Here is an 18,309-nt window from a genome sequence, read left to right as displayed (position 1 = left end):
ATGTGATATAAAGTTAAGGATCACAACCATAGCCAGATGGTAAATTTGAGGCTAATATGTAGCATTATGTCAATTAATCTATATAGGAAACATTCTGGTTAATTAATGAAAGATCTTGTCAGTAGGAAGTAATCCTAAAGACAAATGTTGGAGATATTTAAGGCTCTTTTTCAAGTTTTTGCGGTCTCCAAGCATTTATTTTATTGTTATTAGTTAATTGAATTATTCAATAAAAACATGTAGACATTAATGACTATAATGAGACCCAGATGTGACTGCTCATGTATGAATCTGGAACTCTGAGGCAAACGTGTAAATTAATTAGTCTGTCCCCTCTTTTGGAATTGTTTCAGTGAAGAAATGTCTGGAATGTACAAAGATCATATTCTCATAATGATTTTATGGACATAGATTTGTTGTTATTAATGGAATAATGATGGAACTATTAAACAAACACCAATAAATACTAAAGAACAAGAGGGCAGAACATTGTCTTAACTGTTAAAGTTCGTGGTGAGGCAAGAGATATTTGTAATAACCATTGAAAACCGTGATACCCATTAAGAGATAAAGGGGCAAAGTTCTCACCTCTTTGAGGTCACATATACTGATAAGGAAGAGTGAATTTTATTCTTTTTGGTAGTGAAATTGAGTTTCTGCTTTTGTAAGATAAAAATATATACATATTGAAAACATAAATACTGACTACATGACACATGGGGAGCGAGGATCAATCGCAGTTAGGTCTCAGGTTGTTTTTGTTATGATGTGTTAGTCACCGTCGGGTTTTTATATCACTGCTCTACTCTGTTGTCCTCAGGACGGATGCAGTGGAGCTGATTAAGCATTTCCATGGTCGTGAGCTCCTGCTACCTCTATATAAGAAGAGGACAGAGGTTAATGTGAGCAATAGTTAAAATTATTTTCTTGGTTTCCATGTGTTGAAGGGGGCTCCATGCCCAATGTGAAGCCCAATGTGGGGCTCAAACTCATACCCTGAGGTCAAGACCTGAGCCAAGATCGAGAGTCAGACGCTTAACTGACTGAACTCTCAGAGGCACCCCTCCATGTGTTTTTTTAAAAAGAAGGGGGAATGAACCATGAGAGACTATGGACTCTGGGAAACGAACTGAGGGCTTTAGAGGGGAGGGGGGTGTGGGATCGGGATAGGCTGGTGATGGGTAGTAAGGAGGGCACGTATTGCATGGTGCACTGGGTGTTATACACAACTAATGAATCATCGAGCCTTACATCGGAAACCGGGGATGTACTGTATGGTGACTAACATAAAATAATAAAAAATTTTTATAAAAAAATAAAGGCAATTCACTTTATTACTAAAACATGTGAAATACAATTTAAAATGGCAACTGTATCTCAGTGATAAATATGGAATATATGAAACATTGATTAATCCCTGTGTAGAAAAGTGAGGATAATTGATAAAAGAGATGCATTGTTACGTGAATAATCTATGTACAGATTAGGGATACAAAGGCTCTTCTCGGGCTTTTTATCATAGTGTTCAGAAATTATTATTAATGAATTAATGTTTTAATCAATCAATAAATAGAAATGAATGAAGAAAAAGAAGGACAATATTGGATCGATGATGACCACTGGTGGCGTATGAGTCGTATGTGATGAGTACGTGTCTGGAACTCTGAGGTCCAACGCTAAAGAGATGTGGTCTTTCTCTTCATACATTTATATTCTTTGTTAAAATTGGATCATTGAAATGTCACTGTGGAAATATGTATTTCAAAAAGCTGAATTGTAGAAGCCTTGTCCAATTTAAAAAATATGTAGGAGACAAGAAATACTATTAATATATTTTGAAAACACTGAAGTGTAAAGAGAAATAAATGGTACCTGAACGTAACCTCTTTGGAGGACAAATTATAGACAATATTTATGATCTGGGTCAGTGTGAAGTTCAAAGTAGGTTTGTTTTCTTAAGAGAAAAATGAAATAGACTTCAAATAATGATTGCCTAAATGCCCGACTAAATGAAAGATGTAAATCAAGGATAAATGGAAGAATGTCTCCTTTTTTATCATCTGCTCTGCTCTGTACTCCTCAGAATGGACACACTCCGGCTGATTGTGACATTCCTTCAATGTCATGAGCCCTCTGGTTGCATCTATGTTTTAGGATCATGGAGACCACGTGAGTAACAGTCAAAGTTCTTGGCTTGGCTTGAGCGGTTTGTTTAAGGCTATTTACTGTATTATTCAAAAGTATTCAAAAATACTATTAAAAGGTATTATCAAGGAAGGTAAAATATGCCAATGTTATTTATCAGGTTGATATGAAGCATTATTGTGCTTAACCATTTTATTGATTTTATATTTGTATACTTCATTTTATTTACATATATATATTTATATTATAGATATTTTGTATTATAACTATGTTTTAAAATATTTAATACTTTATGTAATTTAGGTGTTAATATAGTTATACATTCTATTATATACTTACACATTTTATTATATGTGTATGTATAATATATAAATTTTTAATTCATGTATAAAATACGTATTATACAAATAAAGATAAAAAATCCATATCTAAATCCTGCGCCTATGAAATAAAAAGTGAGGATCAATGACAATTAAATCTCATTTTTTAAAATCACTTGTTCTGCTCTGTCCTCCTCAGAATGGATGCACTGGGGCTGATTTCATACGTTTATAGGCGTGAGCTCTGTGGTTCCCTCCATGTGATTGGAGGATGCAGATTAATGTGAGTAACAGTTGAAGTTCTTTTCTAGGTTAAGTGTTTTTTTAAGGTAATTCACTGTATTATTTAAAAGTACAAAAGGTACTTAAAGAAGGCAGTGCATCTCCATGACAATTATAGGATATGTGAAGATTATATTAATTAATCCACGTGTGGAACACTGAGGATAGTTAATGGAAGAGACACATTGATATGTAATCTACGTACAGATTAGGAATGCAGTAACTCTTTGGCGATTTCATAGTGTTTAGAAATTATTACTCGTGAAGAGGAATGAATGAAGGAAAAGAGGATATTGGATCGATGATGACCACTGGTGGCGTATGAGTCGTGTACGATGAATACGTGTCTGGAACTCTGAGGTCCAACAGAAGAAATCTAGTCCGTTCCCAGTGTTTGAAGGGATGCTCTAGACACATGTCGGGAATATACAAGGGTCTTGTTTTTGGTCTTACAGTTCATACATTTTCATGCTGTTATTATAATTGGATCAATGAGAGAATCTATAAAGAAAGGTGTAAATTGATATGAATCAATGAAGCATTGTCCAATTATAAAAATTTGTGATTATGTAAGAACTACTGTTAACGTCCTGTGAAGACCCTGGGCTTCCATTGGAAGTAGATGGTGCATGACTGTTGCCTGTACGGCTAAGGATGCCGTAGACAGTGTAAGCTGTAGACCATGTTTGGATTCTGGGTCAGTGGTAAAATCAGAGTGGTTTGTTTTCTTAAGAGGAAAACAATATTTATACCAAGTGAGTGATTACCTAAGTGTTTTACTAAATGAAAAGTGAGATGCAACAATCACTGGAGAGAATGTCTCGCTTTTTATCATCTGCTCTGCCTTGCACTCCTCAGAACAGACACACTGGACCCGCTTTAAGGATTCTTCCCTGATCATGATCTTTGGGGCTGCGGTTCTGTTGTAGGAGTCTGGAGACCAGTGTGAGTAATAATCAGAGCTCTTATCTTCATTCTGGTATTTTTGCTTAAGGATATTTGCTGTAATAGTAAAAAGTGTGAAATAGAATCAAAGAATGTGAACAGTATCCTAGTAACAATTATAGGATTAATATGCAGTTTTATTTTGAGTAATACATATATGAGAAATTGATGATAGTTAACGATAGAAGTATTGTGAGAATGATTCTAGTCATATATTCGGGAGCTCAAGGCCTTGTTTTACTTTTAATAATAGAGTTTCACAATTACAATTAGTGAATTAATGAGATAATCGAAAAGCAATATTGCAGTGAATGAAGAGAAAGTGGTCTTCTTTGGATCAATGATAACTGTTAGCGTAGGAGTCACGCACGATCAGTGATACGTATCTGGACCGCTGAGGTCCAACACAGAGGAAATGCGAGGTTTTGTTGCTGTTGTTGTTGTTTTCACGTGCTCTGATCTGTACTCCTCAGAATGAACCCACTTGAGCTGATTTAAGCATCTTCCAAGGTCATGTGCTCTCCAGTTGCATCTATGTTGTTAAGAACATTGGAAAGACCAGTGTGAATAATGTTGGTGTTTGAGCTTAGGTGGTTTGTTTAAGGGCGTTCACTGTATTATTCCAAATATTGAATATACTCAAAGTAGGCAAAATATGCCCGTGTTAAATATCAGACAGCTATGAAATGTTAAGGTGATGAGTCCATAAACGTAAACCTCGAGGTCAGTTTTTGACACAGAGGTAGTCTCTGAAAAAGATTGTAGAGGGAGATATTAAGAGGTCTTCTGTTTATTTATATTAATTTTGTGTATTTGTTAATTTATCAATAAGCAAATGTTTATGAGAATTAAAGAGGCCTGATCATGAGTCAGTGGTGATGAAAGGTGGTGGATGGATCAGGGACAGTGAGGACTGTGTGTCTGGATACCGAGGCCCAACGTGATACCAACATGGTGTATTCTGTTTAAGTCGGTAGACAGGTGTCAGGACTATACCCGATGTCGGTATTGGGTTTATAGATTTAGATTGTTATTGTTAATAGACTAATTATAGGACCATTAAAGAAATATAGATAATAAATAAAGAGGACAAGGCAAAGCATTGTTTAACTCTGAACATTTGTGGACAGGTATGAGATATTATTAGTTCAATCAAAAACACTGAAACTCATTAAGAAATAAAGGGATCAGGAGAGCCATTTGGAAAAACAAAAGAAAAAACGGAGTGTCATCTATTTGACTAAGGATCATATTAACACAGATAATTAAGAGTCGGGTTTTTTTGGTTGTTGTATATCTGTTTCAAGTTTCCTGCTGTTCATTTTGTTAAGATGAAAGTATCTAGACGAGGAATAATTTATAAATTCCTAAATGAGTGGGCAAGAGATGTGGAAATCAAGGAGCAGTGGGAATAAGAATTTGACTTTTTTTTTTTTTTTAAATCATCACCTGTGCTTTGTCCTTTTCAGAATGGATACTCTTGAGCTGATTCAAGCAGTATGACTTGGTGGCAGGGAGACCAGTGTGAGTAATAAAAGTCAAAGTTCTCGTCTGGGTTTCAGTGATTTTTTTTTTTCCCCAGGGTATTCAGTGTATTTTTTAAAAGTGCCGTATTTAATAAAGATGGTCACCGGTAGCCCAGTGACAAATATTGAAATGACATGAAACATAAAAATGTAGGATATTTAAAGAAAGAGTATATTGATGTGAAAATAATTCTGTATACAGAATAGGGATTTCAGGGCCGCTTTTTTTTTTTTGATAATTGGGTTTCAGAATAATTAGTGAATTAATCAATTAGTTAATAAGCACTGTAGAAATGAAGAAAACAGGTACAATTTTGGATCGATGAGGACCACTGGTGGCGTATGAGTCGTGCGCACTGAATACGTGTTTGGAACTCTGAGGTCCAACACAGATGGATTCTGGTCCGTTGCCCCTGTTTCAGGTGATCCTTTAAACACATGTCAGGAATATACAAGGATCTTCCTTTGGCCTATATGTTCATGTATTTCTATTATTATTATAATTACTTCCATAAAATAATAAGCAAATATATAGAGAAAGATGAACGTAGTGAAACTTTGACCAATTATGAAAATACATGGTTAAGCAAGAAATACTATTACCATATATTAAAAACAAATGCCTATTATGAAAGATACATATGCATCTATTCTTTGACTAAAGAGGATGTAGTTATTCATAAGTAGTAGTCAATATTCATGTTTTCTGCCAAGGACAAGATCAATATTTTTATTCACTTAAGAAAAATAAAACGTTCTCCCAAACCACTACCTACCCAAATGACTGACTGATTGAAAGGTGGATACAGGGATGAATGAACATAAGGTCTCAATCTTTTATCCCCTGCTCTGTCTTGTACTCCTTAGAATGGTATGAAGAATATGGAGCACATTGTGATTAATAGTCAAAATTCTTTTCTTGGTTTTGTGGTTTTTCAAAAAGGTTTTCACTGCATTATTAAAAAGTGTGAAATACGATCAATGATCACCAACGATGCTAAAAAGAAAAATGATGTTAATATGAAGCATTATGGTAATTAATCTTTGTAGGAAATTTTGAAAGCATTAAGAGAAGATACTTACTGTCTGTGTAAAGTAATTCTATAGACAGATATCAGAAATATTCAAGGGTCTTGTTTCAAATTTTTCTGACCCCCCTAGGTATTTATTTTATTATTATTAGCAAATTGATGAATTAATAAAAACATGTAGACATGATTAAAGATAATGAGGGACATACCTGAATAAATGATGACAAGTGGTGGCATGCGAGTCTTGGATGATAAACACCACAGGTCTGTAACTCTGGATTCCAACACAAAAGAAATCTAGTCCTTTCTCCCCATTTGAAGTGATCCTCTAGACGGATGTCAGGGACATGTGAGGACCACGCACTTGGTCTTCGTGTACATGAATGTTGTAAAGTATTGTTATGCAGAATCAGTGGTAGGAATATAGAGGACAAACTGGTCGTTGCTGGAGGGGAGGGGGTTGAGGGGATGGGCAGATGGGTGTAGGGAGTGGGAGGTACAGGCTTCCAGTGATGGAGTGAGTAAATCATGAGGTAGTATAGCATAGGGAACATAGTCAGTGGTATCGTAATAGTGTTGTAGGTGACAGGTGGTAGCTATAATTGCGGGGAGCACAGCATAACATATGGAGAAGTTGAATCACTATGTTGTACACCTGAAACTAAGATAACATTGTATGCCACTGTACTTCAATAAAAAAAATCAATGGTAGGATAAATAAAAATGTAAATGGATAAATGTAAAGAGGGTAAAATACTTTACTGTTACAATATATAATAAGTAAGTACAATATAATTGGAATGGAACATAAGATGACCAAATGTATATGTCTCGAGTGAGAATGGTAGACAGTAATAAGTAATAGGTATTGATTGAGTCCATTAAAACTTTGACATTTAATTTATGAAGAGAAAAACAAATATTACCACTAATAAATGTCCAGGTGACTGTGCAAACAAATAATGAAAACTGTGAATCAATGGAGAGAAAGTCTCCACATTTTAGTCACATTTTCTGCTTAGTATTCTTCAGAATGGATGCTGGAACCGATTTCAGCTTCTGCCTCATTAAAATAGTCATGGCGCCTCTGTATGGAGAGAGGTCAAAGTGAGTAATGGTCAAAGTTGTTGTGTTGGATTGGGTCATTTGTTTAAGGGTATTTATGGTATTATGAGAAATTACCAAATTAGTTTAAAAGTTTACCATAACCTAATGATAAATATGATATGTAACATTATGTTAATTTATAATGTGCAGGATTGAGGTCTGTTAGTGAAAGATACAGTCTATACGGGAAATGATTTTGTGAATCGATGTTAGGGATATTCAAGAAACTGTTCCTGAGTTTTTATGAAGCATGTATTATTATTGTTATTAATGAATTCATAACTTCATCAATACTAATGTAGAAACAAAGAAAAACAGACTCAGTCATGGACCGGTGATTATGACTGGAAGCATAGGAATCAAGGGTGAAGAAAATGTGTCTGAAACTCTGAGGTCTCGTGTGGGACATGATCACTCTATTTCTTCCATTGAAATTGTTTCCATGAAGAGATGTCAGGAATACACAAAGATCATATTCTTGCATTGATTTCATAGACATCGATTAGTTATTGTTAATGAAGTAATGATAGAAGTGTGTAACAAAATATAAATAACTGTACCAGGAAGAAGTAGATGAAACATGGTCCACTTACGAATGTATGTGGTGAGGCAGACGATATCATTAATAATTTTAAAACCATTGATACCCATTAAGAAATTAATGGATCAGGTGGCTAAGGATCATACGGGCACGTGATGAGGAAGAGTGAATTTTATTTTTCTGGGTTAATCTTTAGATTGAGTTTTTTCCTTTTGCTAAGATAAAAAATACATATTAAGAAAAAAATAATAAATACCTAATTAAGGAAATTCAGAAAGCAAGGCTCAGAGGTGATTAGGTCTCAGTTTTTTTTACCGTCCACTCTACTCTGTACTCCTCAGAAGGATGCACGGGAGCGGATTTAGCGTCTCCGTGGTCAAGAGCTCTGTGCTTGCCTCTATATAGTAGGAGCACAGAAATTAATGTGAGTCACAGTTGAGATTACTTTCTTGGTTCAGTGTTGTTGTATTTTAAGATTATTTGTGAAAAAGTGCAAAATCCATTTAAAGAATGTAACTGTATCTCAGTGGTAAATACGGGATATAGTTAACATTATTTTGATGAATCCATATAAGAAAAACAGGTATTAATGATAAATATATTGATGTGAGAATAATTCTATCTATAGATTACAGACATAAAGACTCTTCTTGAGTTTTTACGAATGATAGCATTGAAAATTGTTATTAGTGAAATAATTCTGTAATCAATAAACCCATAGAAATGAATAAAGAGAAAGAGGAACAATATTGGATCGATGATGACCACTGATGGCGTATGAGTCGTATATGATGAGTACATGTCTGGAACTCTGAGGTCCAACATGAAGGAAATCTAATTCATTACATCTATTTGAACTGACTCTTTAAACTATACATTAGGAATGCCCCAAAAGAAATCATATTATTATAATTTGGAATGGACAATAAATGGACCATTTTGTCAGGTGTGTTTTGTCTGATGAAAGGATGGTAATAGAACAGTATAAGTAACAGTTACTGCTTTCAGTTTCAAGTTTAACATTTGATTTATTAAGAAATTTATATTAACCTAATAAATACTTGAAAGACTTCATAAATGGATGGTAGAAGCTATGGACCAATGGATAGATGTCTTAATTTTTTATCATCTGCTCTGCTTTTGCTCTCAGAATGGACACACTTGAGCTTATTTAAGGATTCAACTACAGTTGTCATCTTTATATTTGCATCTACATGTTGGGAGCATGGAGAGCAATGTGAGTAATAGTCAAAATTCTTGTCCTGTTTGAGTGATTCAGAGAAGGCCAACCATGCCAATGTTTAATATCAGATTAATATGGGGCATTAAAATAATTAATTCATAAAGAAATACTAAGTTCAGTTAAATGAAAATGATTTAGTCTGTTTATATATGATATTATGGATGAATGTTAGGGATAGTGAAGGATCTTATTTCTTGGTGTGATTTGTGTGTATTTCTTCATTAATGAGTAGTCAATAAAGAAATGTCGATGAGAATGTGCAGAAAGACAGCCAATCCTGGACCAGTGATGATGATTGGTGGTCCATAAGTCATGGATGATAAGTAATATGAGTGTGGGACTCTGAGGGCCAATGCAAAAGGAATCTAGTCTAGTCCCGATATTGTAAGTCATTCTGTAGGCAGATTTCAGGATTGTACAGTGATTTTTTCCTTGGTCTTTATGTTCATGAATTTTAAAAATATAATTAGGAAAGAACCAATGGCAGAATAAATTAGCAAATGTATAAATGAATAAAGATGAAGAGGGTGAAGCATTGTTCATTACTAAAATATATAGTCAGGAAAATGAATATTAATATCCATTGGAATGAATAATAAATGGACCAAGTGTATTACATCTTTGGGTAAGGGTGACACTGATGGTGATAAGTAGTAGTCAGTGTCACCCCGAGTCAGTTGCAAGTTTGATGTTTATTGTATTGAAAGAAAGATAAATAAATTTTACTATAAATTAATAAAAACCTAGGTGATTATGTACATGAAGTATGGAAATTATAGATCAGTAGAAAGAATGTGTCAACCTTTTTATCATCTTTTCTGCTTGACGCTCTTCAGAAACAACAAGCTAACTTAAGTATTCTTCTGCCATCAAATTGTCACATTATCTCTGTTTTCAGAAAGACACCTAGGTAGAGTAATAGCCACAGTTCTTGTCTTGGTTTTGGTCATTTGTGTGAGGCATTCACTGTATTAAAGTATTAAGTCTAATTTAAAAAGTTATCTATGGCCCATTGATTAATGTGATATGAAATATGGATTAATAATGTGCAATGTTGAAGTCACTTAATGAAAAAAATACAGTATGTTGAGAAAGATTTCTATCGATAGATGTTAGGGATGGGATTCAGGGATCTTGTTCTTGTGTTTTCATGAATCATGTATATTTTATTATTATCAGTGAATTAATGATTTGATACAAATTTAGAAATGAATGAAGAAAAAGGGGGCCTCTCATGGCCCATTGATGATGAGTGGTGGCTTATGAATCAGGGACAGTGAATAAAATGTATCTGGAATTCTGAAGTCCAACAAAAACCATATCTCTTCTATTGGAAATGATCTGGTAAACAGAAGTCAGATGCACGAATGTCATGTTCTTGTTTTAGATTCACAGGTTTTGGTTTACTATTTATGGATCACTGACAGAATAATTAAATAAAAATACATAGATCAAAAAGAAGAGGATAAAGCATTGTCCAACTGTGAACTTATGTGATAAGGCAGAAAATATTATCAGTAGAAATTGAAAACACCTATATCCATTAAGGCATAAATGGAACAAGAATTTTACCTCTTTAGTTTAGGGTCATATAGACACTGATACGTGAATGTCAAGTTTGGTTGTACAGGATCAGTTCCAAAACAGGTTCTTCTTTTGTTAAGAGCAATATATATATATGTTATGAAAAATGAATAAATACCTTAGTAATTGAGTAAATAGAATGTAGAAAACAAGGATCATAGAGGATATGGTCTCAATGTGTAGAAGATCACTTGCTTTGTTTTCTATTTAGAATGGACACAGTTAAGATGATTTGAGCATCTTCCATCATCACGAGTTCTGTGATGCAAATCTCTATTAGGAGGACAAAGATCATGTGAGTAATAGTCAGATTTCTTGTCTTGGTTTGTGTGGTTTGTGTAAGGGTATTTAGTGCATTATTAAAATTGTGAAATACAATCAAGTTGGCCAACTGTGATAACAATGGGATTGATAGGAAGTATTATTTATAATGCAGCTACAAAATTTGAGGAGAACATATGAAACAGATACACTGATGTTAGAATGATTCTATACACAGATTAGGGATATCCAGCCTCCTGTTGGGTTTTTCCATAGGGTGAAATCATAACATTTAAAATTATTAATAAATTAATAAACAATGAAGAAATAGATGATAGAAAAGAGGGCCAATCCTGGACAAGTGATGATGACAGATGGCATGAGTCATATGCAATGAATACTATGTGTCTGGAACTTTGAGTCCTAACACTACAGAATCTAGTCTATTCCCCTTATTTGAAATGATCTCAGAGACAGATTTCAGAAATACAGAATGAATTTGTGTTTGTTGTTTGTGTGTGTAATTTCATTCTATAGTTATAATGGGATCAGTGGAAGAATCAGTAGACAAATACATAAAGAAGAATAGGGTTCCACATTGTACAATTATAAAAATACGTGATGAGACAAAAATACTTTAATATAAATTGAGAACACTGAAATTTAAAGAGAAATAAGTGGTACATGACTCTTTCCTTTTTTAGCTAATGGTGATATAGATAGTATAAGTTGCAGAAAATGTTTGTTTTCGGTCAGTCTCAAGTTCAAAGTTGGTCGTTTTCTTATGAGAAAAGAAAACAAATATACTCTAAATAATGATTGCCAAAATGACTAACCAAACGATGGTAAGAAAGCAAGGTACAATGGAGACAATTTCTCAATTTCATAATCATCTGCTCTGATGCTCTATATTCCTTAGAATGGTCACTCTTGACCTGATTTAAGGATTCGTCCAAGATCACGAACTGTATGGCTGCATCTTTGTGTTGGAGCATGGAGAACAATGTGAGTAATCATCAAAGTTCTTGACTTAGTTTGAGTGGTTTTTAAAGAAAATTATTCACTGCATTATTAAAAAGAATATAATCAAAGAAGACCAACCACACTGATATTTAATATCGGATTGATATGAAGCATTACATTGTTTAATCCATGAATGAAACACTGAGTTCAGTTAAATGAAAGAGATTTAGTCTGGATGTGAATGATTCTATAGGTGGATGTTCTGGGATATTCAAGGACCTTATTCTTGTGTTTTTGTGATTTATGTGACTTCCTTGTTAATTAATTAATAAACAAATATAGATGAGAATGAAGCTGGGCAATCATGGTCCACTGATGATAACTGGTGGCTTTTGAATCATATGGAATGAATACCTCATTTCTAGAACCCTGAGGTCCAACACAAAAAGACTAATCCACTCATCATATTTTAAGACTGTAGATAGATTTCAGCATTCTACAGTCATCTTTTTCCTGGTCTTTGTGTTCATGAATTTTAAAAATATGATTATAAAAGAATCAATGGCAAGAATAAATTTGCAAATGTATAAATGAATAAAGATGAAGAGGGTAAAGCATTGTTCATTACTAAAATATATAGCCAGGAAAATGAATATTAATATTCACTGGGATGGATAATAAATGGACCAAGTGTATTATATCTTTGAGTAAGGGTGACATGGATGCTGTTAGGTTGCAGTCACTATCGCCCTGAGTCAGTTGCAAGTTTGATGTTTATTGTACTGAGAGGAAATTAAATATTACCATACATTAATAAACACTTAAATGACTATGTACCTGAAAGATGAAAACTGTGGGTCAATGGGGAGAATGTCTCATTTTTTTTAATCATTGTATTTTCTTGGTACTCTTTAGAATGGATACACTGAGCTGATTTTAGCTTTTGATGTAATGAAGATCATGTTGCCTCTGTGTCAGTAAAGAAAACAAAGTGCGTAATAGTCAAAGATCTTAGCTTGGTTTTAATCATTTGTTTAAGAGTATTCTCAGTATTGTTAAAAAGTATTAAACGGTATAAAAAAGTTATCCATGGCAAAAATAGATATAACAGGAAACATTGTGTTGATTAATTTAAAAAAATGGAAAAAAACATAGTGTATATGGGAAAGGATTCTATACAACAGCATTAAGGATATTCAGGGATCTTGTGCTCATATTTTCTTGAATAAATGTCTCTTTTATTCATATCTATGAATTAGTGATTTAATAGAGGACAAATGTAAAACACATGAAGAAAGGGAGGGTCTAGCTTGGACCAGTGATGGTGACTGGTGGTGTGTGAGTTGTGGGTGATGAGCAATACCCGTGAGGGTCAACACAATACCGAGTCACTTGAAATGACCCATTAGACACATGTTAGGAATATACAAATATCATGCTCTCATTTTATTTTATTTATTTTATTTTTTTATTTTTTTAAAGATTTTATTTATTTATTTGACAGAGATAGAGACAGCCAGCGAGAGAGGGAACACAAGTAGGGGGAGTGGGAGAGGAAGAAGCAGGCTCATAGAGGAGGAGCCTGATGTGGGGCTCGATCCCAGAACGCCGGGATCACGCCCTGAGCCGAAGGCAGACGCCCAACCGCTGTGCCACCCAGGCGCCCCTCATGCTCTCATTTTAGATTCATAGATTCAGATTCACTATTACTAATGAATCAATGATAGAGCCATCAAACAAACATAAATAGAGAAGGGGATGAAGTGTTTTTTGATTATAAACCTGTGTGGTGATCAGGCAAAAAGTGTTATTATTAAAAATTAAAAACACTAATGCTCATTAAGAAATAAATGGATTAAGAATGTTACCTCTTTGGTTTAAGATCATGTAGACACTATTTAGTAAGAGTCAATTTTATTGTTCCGAATCAGATCCAAGTTTGAGATCCTTCCTTTAGTTAAGAGAAAAAAATTTATGGAAAATTAATAAATATGTCAGCGAGTAACTGAAATGCAGAAATCAAGGATCAATGGAGATAAGATCGGTGTTTTTTTGTTTTTGTTTTTTCGTAATCACCTGTTTTGCTGTGTATTCTTCAGAGTGGACACACATGAGCTGATTTAACACCTTCCATGGTCATGAGCTCTACAGTTGCATATGCGTGCAAGGAGCATGGAGACCAATGGGAGTAGTAATCAAAGTGCTTGTCTTGGTTTGGGTGGTTTGAGACTATTCAACGTATTATTAAGAGATGGCCAGTTGTACAGTTGTGATAAGTGCGAGATTGAGATGGTGCATTATATTGATTATTGCATATATATAAAACTGAAGTTAATTAATGAAAGAGATTGATTTGAGAATTATCCACTCTACGGATGAGGGACATAAAAACTCTTCTTGGGTTTTTGTGAATCACAGTGATTACAAATTATTATTAGTGAATTAATGATCAATAAACAAATGGAAATGAATGAAGAAAAAGAGGGACAATACTGGATTGATAATGACCACTGGTGGCGTATGAGTTATGTATGATGAAAACGTGTCTGGAACTCCGAGGTCCAACAGAAGAGAAATCTAGTCCATTCCCTTTGTTTAAAGCCATTCTACATACAGAGGTCAGGAATACACAAAGTTTTTTTGGTCTTTGTGCTCATGGTTTTTCATTCCATTATTATAATTGGATAAGTGAATTACAAGAAAGAGAAAAAGAGAGAGAAAGGTAAGTGGAGTGAAGCATCATCCAATTATAAAAATACATGATCAGGCAAGAAATGCTGTTGATAAATATTGAAAACACTGAAGTCCAACAGCACGTGACTCTTACCTCTTAGGTTAGGGAGAATATAGACAGTATAAATTAAGATAGCATTTATGTTTTGAGTCAGTGGCAAGTTCAAAATTGTTTTCTTAAGAGAAAATGAAATAAATACACTTGAAATTAGTGATTGCACAAATGACTGCCTAAATTAAAGGCGAGAGGCAAGGATCCGTGGAGAGATGGCATAATTTTTTTTTTTTAATCATCTGTTCTGCTCTGTACTCCTTAGGATGGGCGCACTTGAGCTGATGTAAGCCTCTTTCATGGGCTTGAGCCCCTGGTTCCTTCTATTCGTCAGGGGCATGGAGACCAATGTGAGTAATACTCAACGTTCTTGTCTTGGTTTGGGTTCTTTAAGGGTTTTCAATGTGTAACAAAGAAATACAGGGTGGATATGAAGCATTGTATCAATGGATACCTGTATGAAAACCTAAAGACATTAATGAAAGAAATATATTGATATGACAATGATTCTATGTACAGATTAGAGATACCAGGGCTCTTTTTCAGTTTTTGTGAGTCATAGGGTTTTTAAAGTATAATTAGTGAATTAATGAATTAATCAATAAATCTCATAGAAATGAATGAAGAGAAAGTGGACTAATCTTGGATCGATGATGACGGCTGGTGGCGTATGAGTCGTATACGATGAATGCTACGTGTCTGGAACTCTGAGGTCCAACCCAAAGAAATCTAGTCCATTTTCTCTTTTTGAAATGGATCTATAAATAGATGTCAGAAGTATACGAGGATTTCATTTTGGTCTTTGTGTTCATGCATTTTCAAACTATTATTACAATTGGATCAATAAAAGAACATTGAAAATGTATAGGTAAAGATGAATAAGGTTAAGCATTGTCCAATTATAGAAATAAAGGATAAGACAAGAATACTATTGATATATATTGAAAACTCTAATATTCACTAGGAAGTAAATGACATAAGGGTGTTATTCTTTGGCTAAGGATGATACAGTGTTACCAATAGTCAGTGCTCTTGTTCTGTGCCAGTAGCAAGACCTATACTGTTTACTTAAGAGAAGATAAAATGTTATCCCAAATAACTACCTAGATGACTACGCAAACAAAAGGTGGAATGCAAGGGCCAACACAGATAATGTCTCAACCTTTCATTATCTCCTCCTCTGCTCTGTAAGCCTTAGAACGGACACTCTTGAGCGGACATAAGCATCTTCCAGGGTCATGAGCTCCATGGTTACATCTCGGGTTTAGGAGAATGGAGACCAATGTGAGTAATAGTCAAGGCTGTTGTCTTGGTTTCAGTGTTTGCTTGTTGTTGTTGTTGTTTTATAATGGCATTCACTGTATTATTTTTAAAAATATGAAATATAATTTTTGAAGGTTAACCATGGCCCCGGCATAAGTATGGGGTTAATGTGAAGCGTTGTTTTGATTAATCCTTACATGTGACATTGAAATAAAGTAATGAAAGAGGTGTATTGCCATGAATAATAGTTCTGTAGACAGATGTTAGAGATCTTTAAGGATCTTACTCTCGTGTTTTAGGACTTCAGGTAGTTCTTTTATTATTATTGATGAATTAATAAAATTCATGTGGACACAAATTAAAATGAGGGCCAAGTCTGGATCAATGATGACCACTGGTGGCGGTATGAGTCATGGATGATGACTACTACATGTCTGGAACTCTGAGGTCCAACACTAATACAATAGATACCTAGTCTATTCCTCTGTTGGAATAAAATCTTATAGATAGATGTTAGAGATATGTAAGAATCTTTTGCTTCTAATTTTATGGCTCATAGATTATGATTATATTAATATAAAAGAACCAATGGAAGGATCAATAAAAATATTTAAATGATTAAAGATGAATGAAGTGAGGCATATTCCAAGTTATGAAAAGATGTGGTAAGGAGAGCAATACTATTAATATAATCTGGAATGGGTAAGTGGACCAAGGGTGTTGCCTTGGATTACATAGCCCTTGATAAGTAATAGTCAGTGTTTTGTTCTGAATCAATGAATTGGAAGTTCAACGTTTGTTTTAGTAAGAGAAAAGTAAGCGAATACCACAATCGATTAATAAATATTAAATGGCTGAATAAATGAAAGGTGGAATATACAGGACCAATGGATAGAAGATCTCAAATTTTATTTTCTGCTTGCTCTTATACTCCTCAGAATGGGCACTGCCACACCAATTCTGACATTTACCATGGCCTCGAACTCAGTGGTTGTCTTAGGAGCATGGAGACCAGTGTGTGTGAGTAACAGCCAAAGCTCTTGTCTTGGTTTGGGCAACGTAAGAGTGGTGAATGCATTATTAAGAAGTAGGAAATAGGGGCACCTGGGTGGTTCAGTTGGTTAAGCGTCCAACTCTTGCTTTTGGCTCAGGTTGTGATCTCTGGGTCATGGGATCGGGCCCTGAATTGGGCTCTGTGCTCACCTGGGAGTCTACTTGAGATTCTTTCCCTCTCCCTATGCCCCTCCCCCTGCTCATGCTCTCTCTGTCTAAAATAAAGAAATAAATCTTTATTTAAAAAAAAAAGAAAAGTAGGAAATACAATCAAAGAAAGCCAAACATGATCCAGTAATAAACATGGGATTGACATGAAGCATTTTGCTGAGAGGTCATACATGAAACATGGAGGCCAATTTAAGAAACAAATGTGATGTCTGTGGGAAATGATTTTATAGATGGATCAGGGATGTCAAAGCTCTTATTCTGGGTTTTTTTGGACTTACGTATATTTCTTCACAAGTAAGTAGTAAATTAATGAATAAATCAATATTTAAAATTTAATAATTTTAATTTAATAATAATTTAAAAATTTAAAATAATTAAAAATAATAATTTAATTTAAAAATTTAAAATAATTTTTAAAAAGTTTAAAATAAATTTAATTTAATAATAAATCAAAATTTAACTGAAAAGAATTCACAAGCTTGGATATTGACAATGATTGGTAGTGTATGAATCAAGAATGATGAATAACTTGTGTCTGGACATCTGTATGGATGTGTTAAATCGCTGTATTGTACACCTGAAACTAGGGTTACAACATATGTTAACCAATCGGAATTTATTTATTTATTTATTTATTTATTTATTTATTTATTTAGAAAAGATTTCATTTATTTATTTGAGAGCAAGAGTGAGTGAGTGAGAGAGCACAAGCAGGGGGAGTGGCAGGCAGAGGGGGAGGGAGAAGCAGACTCCCCACTGAGCAGGGAGCCTGACGTGGGGCTCGATCCCAGGACCCTGGGATCATGACCTGAGCTGAAGGCAAATGTTTAACTGAATGAGCCACCCAGGCACCCCTAACCAATTGGAATTTAAACAAAAACTTCAAAAAATTAAAGAATTAAAAAAAAGAATTCATAGTCATTTTCCCTTTTTGTTCCCCATCTACGTTCTACTCTGCAGAACGGACACACGGAACTGATTCTGTAATCATCAAGACTTTTATGTAATGGTCCCGATTCTGGTTTATTGAGGGTATTCAGGGTTGTCCGTGGGATTAAAAAGTGTACTATATAATCAGAGAAGGACCCA

At 34.3% G+C, this 18,309-nt stretch overlaps 1 long non-coding RNA gene, 14 other non-coding genes and 2 pseudogenes across 16 annotated transcripts in view; all 17 read left to right on the top strand.

Annotated features, from left to right (window-relative positions):
• LOC113267261 (uncharacterized) overlaps positions 1 to 18,309 on the top strand; it is a 129,240-nt gene that overhangs the window by 103,175 nt on the left and 7,756 nt on the right. For both annotated transcript variants that reach the window (XR_008961464.1, XR_008961465.1), the window contains 12 exons: positions 821 to 902; positions 2,084 to 2,169; positions 2,665 to 2,748; positions 3,606 to 3,692; positions 5,162 to 5,216; positions 8,239 to 8,321; positions 9,048 to 9,134; positions 10,936 to 11,019; positions 11,905 to 11,990; positions 14,999 to 15,083; positions 15,926 to 16,017; positions 16,935 to 17,016. This is a non-coding gene — a long non-coding RNA (uncharacterized LOC113267261). The remainder of the gene's footprint in view (positions 1 to 820; positions 903 to 2,083; positions 2,170 to 2,664; positions 2,749 to 3,605; positions 3,693 to 5,161; positions 5,217 to 8,238; positions 8,322 to 9,047; positions 9,135 to 10,935; positions 11,020 to 11,904; positions 11,991 to 14,998; positions 15,084 to 15,925; positions 16,018 to 16,934; positions 17,017 to 18,309) is intronic.
• Positions 1,603 to 1,674, top strand: LOC113267467 (small nucleolar RNA SNORD113/SNORD114 family). The gene has a single exon (XR_003320811.1). It is a non-coding gene; the product is annotated as a small nucleolar RNA SNORD113/SNORD114 family (small nucleolar RNA).
• On the top strand, positions 3,042 to 3,113 carry LOC113267457 (small nucleolar RNA SNORD113/SNORD114 family). Its single transcript, XR_003320802.1, has one exon. It is a non-coding gene; the product is annotated as a small nucleolar RNA SNORD113/SNORD114 family (small nucleolar RNA).
• On the top strand, positions 4,026 to 4,097 carry LOC113267424 (small nucleolar RNA SNORD113/SNORD114 family). The gene has a single exon (XR_003320779.1). It is a non-coding gene; the product is annotated as a small nucleolar RNA SNORD113/SNORD114 family (small nucleolar RNA).
• Positions 5,534 to 5,605, top strand: LOC113267480 (small nucleolar RNA SNORD113/SNORD114 family). Its single transcript, XR_003320822.1, has one exon. It is a non-coding gene; the product is annotated as a small nucleolar RNA SNORD113/SNORD114 family (small nucleolar RNA).
• Positions 6,460 to 6,534, top strand: LOC113267418 (small nucleolar RNA SNORD113/SNORD114 family). The gene has a single exon (XR_003320772.1). It is a non-coding gene; the product is annotated as a small nucleolar RNA SNORD113/SNORD114 family (small nucleolar RNA).
• Positions 7,684 to 7,755, top strand: LOC113267427 (small nucleolar RNA SNORD113/SNORD114 family). Its single transcript, XR_003320781.1, has one exon. It is a non-coding gene; the product is annotated as a small nucleolar RNA SNORD113/SNORD114 family (small nucleolar RNA).
• LOC113267461 (small nucleolar RNA SNORD113/SNORD114 family) lies at positions 8,648 to 8,719 on the top strand. Its single transcript, XR_003320805.1, has one exon. It is a non-coding gene; the product is annotated as a small nucleolar RNA SNORD113/SNORD114 family (small nucleolar RNA).
• On the top strand, positions 9,419 to 9,493 carry LOC113267494 (small nucleolar RNA SNORD113/SNORD114 family). Its single transcript, XR_003320834.1, has one exon. It is a non-coding gene; the product is annotated as a small nucleolar RNA SNORD113/SNORD114 family (small nucleolar RNA).
• Positions 10,376 to 10,450, top strand: LOC113267485 (small nucleolar RNA SNORD113/SNORD114 family). Its single transcript, XR_003320825.1, has one exon. It is a non-coding gene; the product is annotated as a small nucleolar RNA SNORD113/SNORD114 family (small nucleolar RNA).
• Positions 11,340 to 11,411, top strand: LOC113267420 (small nucleolar RNA SNORD113/SNORD114 family). Its single transcript, XR_003320774.1, has one exon. It is a non-coding gene; the product is annotated as a small nucleolar RNA SNORD113/SNORD114 family (small nucleolar RNA).
• On the top strand, positions 12,314 to 12,388 carry LOC113267487 (small nucleolar RNA SNORD113/SNORD114 family). The gene has a single exon (XR_003320827.1). It is a non-coding gene; the product is annotated as a small nucleolar RNA SNORD113/SNORD114 family (small nucleolar RNA).
• Positions 13,260 to 13,325, top strand: LOC113267430 (small nucleolar RNA SNORD113/SNORD114 family; annotated as a pseudogene).
• Positions 14,442 to 14,513, top strand: LOC113267477 (small nucleolar RNA SNORD113/SNORD114 family). Its single transcript, XR_003320821.1, has one exon. It is a non-coding gene; the product is annotated as a small nucleolar RNA SNORD113/SNORD114 family (small nucleolar RNA).
• LOC113267459 (small nucleolar RNA SNORD113/SNORD114 family) lies at positions 15,377 to 15,451 on the top strand. The gene has a single exon (XR_003320804.1). It is a non-coding gene; the product is annotated as a small nucleolar RNA SNORD113/SNORD114 family (small nucleolar RNA).
• LOC113267454 (small nucleolar RNA SNORD113/SNORD114 family) lies at positions 16,374 to 16,449 on the top strand. The gene has a single exon (XR_003320798.1). It is a non-coding gene; the product is annotated as a small nucleolar RNA SNORD113/SNORD114 family (small nucleolar RNA).
• Positions 17,701 to 17,781, top strand: LOC113267435 (small nucleolar RNA SNORD113/SNORD114 family; annotated as a pseudogene).

This window comes from Ursus arctos, unplaced genomic scaffold (genome assembly GCF_023065955.2).
Source record: "Ursus arctos isolate Adak ecotype North America unplaced genomic scaffold, UrsArc2.0 scaffold_25, whole genome shotgun sequence".
NCBI lineage: Eukaryota > Metazoa > Chordata > Mammalia > Carnivora > Ursidae > Ursus > Ursus arctos.
This window is presented reverse-complemented; position numbering and strand designations above follow the sequence as displayed.